This window comes from Gymnodraco acuticeps, unplaced genomic scaffold (assembly GCF_902827175.1).
Source record: "Gymnodraco acuticeps unplaced genomic scaffold, fGymAcu1.1, whole genome shotgun sequence".
Taxonomy (NCBI): Eukaryota; Metazoa; Chordata; class Actinopteri; order Perciformes; family Bathydraconidae; genus Gymnodraco; species Gymnodraco acuticeps.
In genome coordinates, this window is record NW_022990192.1 from 1 (window position 1) to 10716 (window position 10716).

Consider the following 10716-nt stretch of genomic DNA (forward strand, 5'->3'; position numbering starts at 1 on the left):
GAAGAGAGGAGAGGAGAGAGAAGGAGAGAGAGAGAGAGAGAGCGATAGAGCGAGGCGAGAGCGAGACAGAGATAGCAGAAGAGGAGAGAGAGAGAGCTATAGAGAGAGAGTAGATAAGAGAGAGAGAGAGAGAGCAGCAGACGCCTGGCCATAGCAACAGGAACAAAGAAAACCTGGCTGCCAAAAGAGGAGCGATCATGCCAACAGTGGTGGAGGAACTGCTGTGGAGACAGAGCAGCACTTCCTCACACAATGCCCAACTTTTGAACCTGTATGGAAACAATTCTTCCCAAAACTCAAACATAAGCATCCTCAAATATTTAAAAATGAAAAACAAAAAATACTTCTCGGGGAATATAAAGAGAGCTGCATTGTGGCAGGACAGTTTGTCTCTGCCTGCCACAGTCTGAGGGAACCGGAATGAGCAGATACACCAGATCTCACATCTTATGTATGTAAATCATATTATATTTTTGTATCAATGTATTATATGAATGAAATGAATCTGTATTCCTTGTAAAAAAAAAAAAAAAAAAATCATGTTCTTTGCAGTTTGTTTATAACTGTTTATGTGTTTATTTGTGTGCATTTGTGTATAGATGTTACAACCATACAGAGCTTTGGCAATACTGTATGTAAGGAGGAGGTGAGGTCCACTCCCCACTCGTAGAAAATAGCACTTTACCCCTGCCTATATGCCGTGAGCTGATTATCGAGCCTTCATTGTAGCAGTCGCGGGTGTACTGTGTGTTTTTGTGCGTGCTCTATAGTGCCCGTAATAGTGTTCACTGGAGTCCAGCCCCTCAGCACCCTCACTCAAAATACCTTCCCGCGCCTCTGACTTTAGGGTTAATAATGTGGCCTTTTTGGCAGTTTAACTAAAGGTGTGTGGCTGCTACCCGTGAGGAAATATCAGCCTGAAATTACAATGGGCTTTAATGGAGGCATGTTGAAAGTTGTTGTCACTCATGCCCTCAAGAGGCATTTTGTTTAATTATTATTGCTTATTATTTGTCATTTTTCAAGCTACGAAGATGTTTTCCTACGTTTGTCATGAAATATTATGTCTCAGGAATGTAGGGTTTGGGAATTATGGCAGTTTTAAAAAAATATATATGAAGGCAAATTTCAAGATTTCTTACCCTCTAGCTGTGAACAGGCACAATGTTTATAATGGGAAAAGCAAAGTTGAAGAATGCAGGGGGTGTGGAGTGAAAAGAAAAGCAGCTAAAATCTTGCATAGGGCAGCAAAATTGGCCGGCCCTGACACTGGGAACAGAAGGTGAGGGGGTAATAGCTACCAGGAAGGGAGTGGAGCCTGATGGGGACACTGGGAACAGAAGGTGAGGGGGTAAGAGCCTACCAGGAAGGGAGTGGAGCCTGATGGGGACCACTGGGACAGAAGGTGATGGGGTAAGAGCTACCAGGAAGGGAGTGGAGCCTGATGGAGACACTGGGAACAGAAGTTGAGGGGGGTAAGAGAGGAAGGGAGTGGAGCCTGATGGAGACACTGGGAACAGAAGTTGAGGGGGGTAAGAGTGGAAGGGAGTGGAGCCTGATGGAGACACTGGGAACAGAAGGTGAGGGGGTAAGAGCTACCAGGAAGGCCATTCTTAAGCATTTGAGTGAAACAGGATTGATTGGAATAATTTAAAAACAACCGTAAACAACACAATGGTATAATTCTACAAGTGGTGATAGGATGATATGGTGATGCACTCCCTTGTACAGTAGGTGGGCGGTATGCACCTTAAAGCTGTTTGCAATCCGCGAAAAATCGAGAGAAGAAGAAGAGAAGAAGAAGAAGAAGAAGAAGAAGCTGGATCCATGCAGCGTCTCGTCGCTACGGTTCTCTCTCTGTGTTCCTGAGAAGTGTGTGTGAGCTCCAGCTCTACTGATCCATCATTCTCTGTGTCTGGATAAACCTCCGAATGGACTGTGTGCTCTTTTTTCTGGAGCGTTTACCTCGGATCTATAGGAGCTAGCTTAGCATGCTAGCTGGAAACACGTTAGCAACACTAGTCAGATTGAGAGTTGATGCAGAGAGAAACGGTGTGGTTTAACGGAGTCTGCAGGAAAAGGTGATCTAGGAAACATGAGTAAAGTCCAAATGCTGCTGTCGTTGAAGAAGCAGCGACTCACTGCTAGCTAATGAAGAGATATTTGCTCTGTTTGAACAAACAATAGCAGAGCTCGAGGAGGAGCTGTTTCTTTCCAAAGAGGAGAACAAGAGACTCCAGAAGCTACTGGACGCTGTTTCACAGCCTCAGCTTCGGATACACAGAGCAGGTCTGTTCCCTTTACCCTTAATTAACACTTTACACTCTTCAGTAGCACTTTATTATCACATTAATAACACTTTAGACCCTTTATCAGCACTTGCTGCAGGGTAGCAGATCCTGAAGTAAAAGTACAAAACACCACACTGTGAAAATACTCCATTACCAGTTAAAGTACTTGCATTCATATCTTATTTAAGTAAAAAGTATGTAAGTATTATTAGACACATGTACTTTATTATAATAATTAAAATGTATTACGGAAGAGCAAACCTACCAAAATAAATATATTTATAAAAAATACATACTGTGTAATGATCACTTAGTAACACACTGACACATAATTCACACATGGAACTACAGGTTGGGGCTATTGTTCCGCTACGGACATATATGTGGTTACCTATTTATATATAGGGCTGTCAAGTTAACGCAAAAAAAAAATTAACGCCACTAATTATTTTAACGCGATTAACGCATGTGTATTTTTTTTCTCGGCCTCCCCGTAGTTTCAGAGCGCATCGAGTTTAAAATACCATCTACAAGCTGATGCTGACAGCCCTGCTCCTGCCGCCCGCTGTGGCAGGACCACCACTTCCACGCTCCACCGGCAGGCACCGACTGGCTATTGGGGAGGACCGGGAGGGTGTGTGTATGTGTGGCCCCGAGCAGAGCGAGAGAGAGAGACCTTACGTGCATTGTTGTTGTTAGCATCTGTCGCTGGGCAACACGGACTTCAACTCCCTCCAAAGATTTCTACGGGGTTTGAGATCTGGAGACTGGCTAGGCCACTCCAGGACCTTGAAATGCTTCTTACAAAGTCACTCCTTCAACCTCTCTCCATCAGGAACTAGGGATGGGCCCCGGGCCCCGGTATTAAACGGGCCCCGGGGCTGAATTATTAAAGACCGTGGTACGGTTAAGCTCCGACGTTAACGGTCTTTTTTATCGGTACTGGAGACATGTAGAAATATATGTATTATTGCTACACAAAACATTATATTGCAGTTTTAGTGTTGCCAACTCCGTTTCTAATATGAAAAAAGCGTGCAAAAATGCGTCTTTTTAGTATTTTCGATCTTTCCAATCCAGGCGAGAGATCTCTCTCCCCCGCCTGCTTGCAAGGGGGCGGGGGCAGTTTACAACCACGCAGCTGCTAAGCTGCTACATGCAAGCAACACACACACGCGCGGAGATGGCGGAAGAGAACGCGCTCTGAGGTGTGGTTAAACTTTACCCGTCTCGATGAGGACAATGCTCGTTACGAAAAGTGCTATAAGAGTTTAGCATGTAAGGGTGCACGAGCAATTTGTCTAAACATTTAGCAAAAGTGCATCCACATTCAGACGGAGGGATGCACCGGGTTCCACTGTCTTTCCTAGTAGCTCTGTAGCCCCATCCACGAGTAACGTTTCCACGTCAGGTGTTATGTATGCTAGCAGCAACACACAGAGTTAACTCAATTATGCAAAACATGGGTTAATGATTAGAGGTAACTGAGTTATTTCTTTTCTTAAAGTTTCAGCTATTCTGTTTAAAATTCTGTCATCAGATTATTTAATCCGATTTGTTAAAACATTGTTATTACGTTTGATGTGAAATATTATGTATTTAATTAAAATAAAAAGCAATGTTAGTTTTGTTCACAATTTGTTTAGTTAGTTTACCTTATTTTTTTCTCCAAAAGAACCGATAAGAGTACTGTTAAAGGACCCGGACCGATAAGCGGTATTGATAAAAGTAGTAGTACCGTTAAAAGTAGTAGTACCGTTAAAACCTTAACGATAAACATCCCTACACGTCTGGCACTGCAGGATTTGAGTCCCTGTCGGCGTAGTGTGTAACTGATGGTAGCCTTTGTTACTTTGGTCCCAGCTCTCTGCAGGTCATTGACTAGGTCCCCGTGTGCTTCTGGGATCTTTGCTCACCGTTCTTGTGATCATTTTGACCCCACGGGGTGAGATCTTGCGTGGAAGCCCCCAGATCGAGGGAGATTATCAGTGGTCTTGTATGTCTTCCATTTTTCTAATAATTGCTCCCACAGTGATTTCTTCACACCAAGCTGCTTACCTATTGCAGATTCAGTCTTCCCAGCCTGGTGCTAGGTCTACAATTTTGTTTCTGGTGTCCTTTGACAGCTCTTTGGTCTTGGCCATAGTGGAGTTTGGAGTGTGACTGTTTGAGGTTGTGGACAGGTGTCTTTTATACTGATAACGAGTTAAAACACAGGTGGCCATTAATATAGTTAACAAGTGGAGGACAGAGGAGGCTCTTAAAGAAGAAGTTACAGGTCTGTGAGAGCCAGACATCTTGTTTGTTTGTAGGTGACCAAATACTTATTTTACCGAGGAATTTACCAATTAATTCATTAAAAATTCTACAATGTGATTTCCTGGATTCTTTCCCCCCATTCTGTCTCTCATAGTTGAAGTGTACCTAGGATGAAAATTACAGGCCTCATCTTTTTAAGTGGGAGAACTTGCACCAATTGGTGGCTGACTAAATACTTTTTTGCCCCACTGTAAATATTGTGTGCACTCCTGGTTTCTTTCTCTTGTCTTCCCGGGCCTGCGACCCGACAACATGTCCGTTTCTGCTGCTCATTAAAGCCAGCTACATACCTTTCGATCTGCACCGCCTCGACTCCTATCTCCCGGCACTACAACATTGAATAATATACCATTTAATGTACTGATTTAAATATGACCATGCATGTGGGCACTAGTTGGTTAAATGTGACATACATTGATACTTTAGTTTTAATGTGCTTCTGTATTCACCTTTTCTTTTTAAATGTGTACAAGCAAATACAAACAAATGCTTTCAGGGTTCGTACGGGTGCTTGAAATCCTTGAAAATGCTTGAAATTTGACGTGGTGTTTTCAAGGTTGGGAAAAGTGCTTGAATTTTGGGAATGGTGCTTGAAATTGAGATAAAGTGCTTGAAAATGTAAATGTTTTACTTTTACAATAAATTGCTGTCTGACTGAATAGTTCGCTTTTTAGATTAAAATAAAAGAATTGCTTCGCTTCTACATAAAACAGCTCCGCTGCGGCCTTCCCGCGCTATGCGCGCGACCTGCAAGTGTTTGTGTTACGTGTGACCTGGGCATTCTGATGAGAGTGATAGATGACTGTGTGCCAGGAGGTTGCCGTTTCAACGAGCGTTGGCTAGCAGAAGACAAATACAAGCCATGGCTAAGACGAGGGTCAAGCCCACGAGTAGCCTCCTGCAAAGTTTTGCAAACATAACGATGCGAGAGTCTGCGCTGACGAGCCACATGAAAGGTACGCCGTAGAAGAACATTTTAGATTAGGCTAACGTTGCATGTTACGTTTGTTTAAGCTAACGTTTGCTAGCTGAATAGCGAACTCGATTGAGGGATAATAATCGCAGGGGACAAACGAGCCGTTTTTTTTTTTTTTTTGCGGAGGGATCTAGATCGGCTTGAAGGCACATTATGCAATGTGCCTTCCCGCTTATTACACGGCCACATTCTCAACAAAGTAACGACATGACTCCCAATATTAATTGAAATGCTTTTATGGATTTAGAAAATGATTTTATTGATTTAAAAAAGTAGTTTTATGTATTGATTTAAATTGATATGCATCCGCTTAGAAAAGTAGTCCGTTGTTACCGTTTGAACTAACGTAGTAACGGCAGGAACTGCTTCGATAGTGTTTTTGAGGAGCTTTTTGATTACAGATTTGAAAAACATCGTTGCTTGCTTTAAAAGTAGCACAATTCATTATGTCAAACCTTGGAAAGTATCTAGATATCCCTGCCCTAATGCCAAAGTAACTGCACACTGAATATGTGTCGCCGTTTGATGTCTATGTCTGGACCGCTGCGTAAAAAGGAGGGTTTCTGCCCCATTACTTCTCTTCTTACTTCTATAAGAATAAAAACACGGAGGATGGAGATCTCTTTTAATCCCCCTCTTCTGACAGCCCAGCAGCTGATCTCAAAGCACGCTCCCCTCTCCTGCAGGGGGGCGTGGTCAGCTGCAGCTCACAGAATCAGCCCCCTGCAAAAACAGCGCAGAAAGAGCAAATAGAGCGAAATGAGGCATGGCTAAAATGCAGGATATTTTTGGTCTATATAGTCTTCTATATTTTTTTATATAAAATATATATATTTATATACTTTATATAGGTCGATACAGTAGCCCCCTTTTCTTTTAAATAGTTGTTATAGGTGTTGCTATCTGTTTTGTGTAGCGTGGTTCTACAAGCAAGTCAATGCATTCATTGGGTGGTATCAGAGAGTTACACGGGTCTGTAAATGGAATGAAAACAATTGGCCACAGCAAATCATTTATACTTAAACATGTAATTTTTACTTTTGAATACTTCAGTACAAGGATATATTGAATAATTTAAGTGATATATGTGTACACATATAAATCATTAGTCAAAACAGGGCTCCATTTGATTTAATTAAAAGGTATAATATGTGGTAAACTGAAGAGCCGTTTGGGAGCCGAAAGAGCCGGCTCTTCTTGGTGAGCCGAGCCAAATGATCCGGCTCACCAAGAAGAGCCGGAATTCCCATCGCTAGTGTTCAGAGGATGAAGCACTCACGGCATTTCGTGTTATAGTCACGAAATATAATCTATTGATTCGACACAGAGCGATTTTGAAAGCAATGTATTTCTACTGGTAGTATGTTTCGTGCCTAAACCAAATGTGGACTTGCGCTATCGAAATCAGTCACATCGACCCGAAGACACATTTTCGTTTTGTATTACTGGTCTGGGGGAAGCTCGTTGTGTGTGTGTGTGTGTGTGTGTGTGTGTGTGTGTGTGTGTGTGTGTTTGTGTGTGTGTGTGTGTGGTGTGGTTGTGTGTGTAGTGTGTGTGTGTGTGTGTGTGTGTGTGTGTGTGTGTGTGTGTGTGTGTGTGTGTGGTGTGTGTGTGTGTGTGTGTGTGTGTGTGTGTGTGTGTGTGTGTGGTGTGTGTGTGTGTGTGGTGTGTGTGGTGTGTGTGTGTGTGTGTGTGTGTGTGTGTGTGTGTGTGTGGTGTTGTGTGTGTGTGTGTGTGTGTGTTGTGTGTGTGTGTGTGTGTGTGTGTGTGTGTGTGTGTGTGTGTGTGTGTGTGTGTCACAGGCATATGTTTTCAAATGACCATGAACAGTAATTTACACACATCTGGCTAACTCCATAGGTAGCCTATATGCGGGTGTTCCCAAAATAAATTAGTTTAATCTTAATCTCGATGTAGTGCTAAATACTGTCGGACGTGCACCGGAACGAACGTTTTTTCGATCCCAAATACAATTCCTTGTTTACATTGCAGCTAGTGCTACGCCAGAAGAAAAAACCCTTTTTCATTTTTAACTGGAAGTGGAAAGGGGCTGGGCTACATGAGGTGACTTGAGCCAACAAAAATACACAATAGATGGGACTAAGAAAGATAATGTGAAAATATAAAAACAAAGGAATTCATTAGGGCTGCAAAATGTCTCCCATTGTAATGGTGATGAGATTTTTAAATGCTAACACGTAACCGTTTGTTCTGACTGTGTTTCCTGTTTCCTGCAGACGTCCAGCAGTTGGTGGTGGTTAAAGAAGAGCTTCTCCCTGACCAGCAGGAGTGGAGCACCAGTCTGGACCAGGAGGACCCAGAGCCCCCCCCCACACATTAAGCAGGAACAGGAGGGAGAGCAGCTTCAGGAGCTGGAGGAGGCTGATATCACCAAGTCCACTTTCACTCCTGACCCTGTGAAGAGTGAAGATGATGAAGAGAAACCTCAGTCCTCTCAGCCTCATCAAAGACAAACTGAACACATGGAAACAGAAGCTGATGGAGAAGACTGTCGAGGACCAGAACCAGCCAGGAACTCAGATCCAGAGAGCAGTTTACAACCAAAGACTGAGGACCACACTGAAGACTCTTCTGAACCTGACGCTGGAGACTCTTCTGAACCTGACACTGAAGACAGTGCTGATTGGAAAGAGACCAGAGAACCTGCATCAGGCTCAAACTCACAGAAAAATAGACATGAATCTTTCAGTGGTCCACAACGTAGTGCTGAAAAGAAACCATTCAGCTGCTCAGTCTGTAAGAAAGCTTTTTCAAATAGTGGAAATGTAAAGAAACACATGAGAATCCACACAGGAGAGAAACCATTCAGCTGCTCAGTCTGTAAGAAAGCTTTTCCACAAAATGGACATTTAAAGTCACACATGAGAATCCACACAGGTGAGAAACCATTCATCTGTACAGTCTGTAAGAAAGCTTTTTCACATGGTGAAAGTTTTAAAGGACCACATGATAATCCACACAGGAGAGAAACTATTCAGCTGCTCAGTCTGTAAGAAATCTTTTTCACGGAGTGCAAGTTTAAAGTCACACATGATAATCCACACAGGAGAGAAACTATTCAGCTGCTCAGTCTGTAAGAAATCTTTTTCACGGAGTGGAAATTTAAAGGGACCACATGATGATCCACACAGGAGAGAAACTATACAGCTGCTCAGTCTGTAAGAAAGCTTTTCCACATAATGGACATTTAAAGATACACATGAGAGTCCACACAGGAGAGAAACCATTCAACTGCTCACTCTGTAAGAAAGCTTTTTCACGGAGTGGAAGTTTAAAGGACCACATGATGATCCACACAGGAGAGAAACCACACAGCTGCTCAGTCTGTAAGAAAGCTTTTTCACAGAGAGGACATTTAAAGTCACACATGAGAATCCACACAGGAGAGGAAAAATAGATCTGCAAAGTTTGTGACAAAAGATTTAAATGGCGTAATCGTTTAAAAAGACCAAGTGTGTTGGTAAGGGAATACATTTATCTATTTTGTATCCTGATGCCGTTACATGTCATACGTTACTCCCTAAGCCTGTTTTCACCCACCTGCAAACCGATTCAGTAATAATCACAAATGTTAATTTCTACGACCCCTTGACTCGACTATTTCTTGTTTAATATATGTTACATCTCCCCAGGACTAAGTTCCCGTGTCTGCCTTTCACCTACTGATCACCCACTGCTCATTTAAGGTGGACTCACCTTTATAAGGGACCAGCTAGTCTTAGTGTCTTATGGCACATTTCCACTGCAGCGGGGTAGCCCTGTTTAAGCGTCCCTAAGCGTCCTCGCTCAGGCCTCGGGCTGCCTCACTGGCCGTCCGAGGCCGTGGCGCATTTCCATTACAGTGTAGGACCTGGGGTAGGTAACGCAGTGTAGGTGGGGCGATCTGTTTTTTGGCGGGCTTTTTGGGCTGAGAGACGCTGGGTAAAATTGCAGTGGCGTCATCTTCAATGCGACACAAACTCACAAAACAATGGAGGATGTGGAAGCGATCGTTTACTTGTTTTCTTGGTGTGTGGCTTGTTATCACAGCAATCAGGAAAGTGATGTTTCAAAAGTAGGCTGCGTATAGCAAGACAAGATGCAGATCTTGTGACGATTCTCTCTGATCAATCAGCAGCCGAGAGTGTTCACGTCACTAGTTCAGCCCTGGCCTGAATAGAACCACGATTTTAAGGGTGCCGGAACAAGAGGGGAAAAGTACCCGCTAGTCGGTGCTACGCTATATGGAAAGGCCACCAAATGCTGGCCTGGCCACTTGAGGACGATTAAGGGGATACCCGCTGCAGTGGAAATGGGCCATTAATGCAAACATTTTGTAAAGTGATGCGAGACCAACAACGTGCTGTTGGGCTGTGTGCTCTCTGCAGGACGGTGTCTGTACTCAAAGATTGTTGAAGAAATGAGAGCTTCATTCTGTTTTGTTGTCTAAACAACGCCAACAGAGCGATAGTCTTCTTTCCAGCAGATGGCATAAATGTTACATCATGCAGTTCAACTGTCATCCACATATTAGAGATTCAAAACAGCAATGTGTGAGATATGGCTAGTAATTGACTATTTCAACAGAATGTGAAGAGGTTACAGTCTTGAGGTCATGTCCAATATGTTTGTGTTTTTGTTTGATTAAATCGACTGAAATGAGCATTCATGACTCAATTATTCTTAACTTACTGTCATTACATCATGGGTTTGCATTGCAATATTAGAACGCATATAAAATCCAACTTTATTTCTTCCAAGTTGCGGGTGTTCATTGTTAGAAGTCCGCTGTGTTTCATCCAAGCTTCCAATGCGTGCTCCGATAATGCTGAAAGTATCTGTTGTATGCTTTACCTGTTACATTACACTTTACCAAGTGTAATTGACTGGAGAGAGACAAGAGATAGTGGATGGATCCAGAGGAGAACCAGAAGATAGTCCGCATAGAGCCTTCAGGCTCTGAAAATGAACAGGGATAGAACTAGAAAAAAACTCAAAAAACCTGAATAGAGCTAGAAGATAGCAAAGCCAAGAAAGACCCAGACAGGAAGGAGCCAAAATAGTTTGTATTTTTTATTTTTTAATATTCAAGCTCTTCTCTTAAGATATTATAACTTCCTATCTCAACAT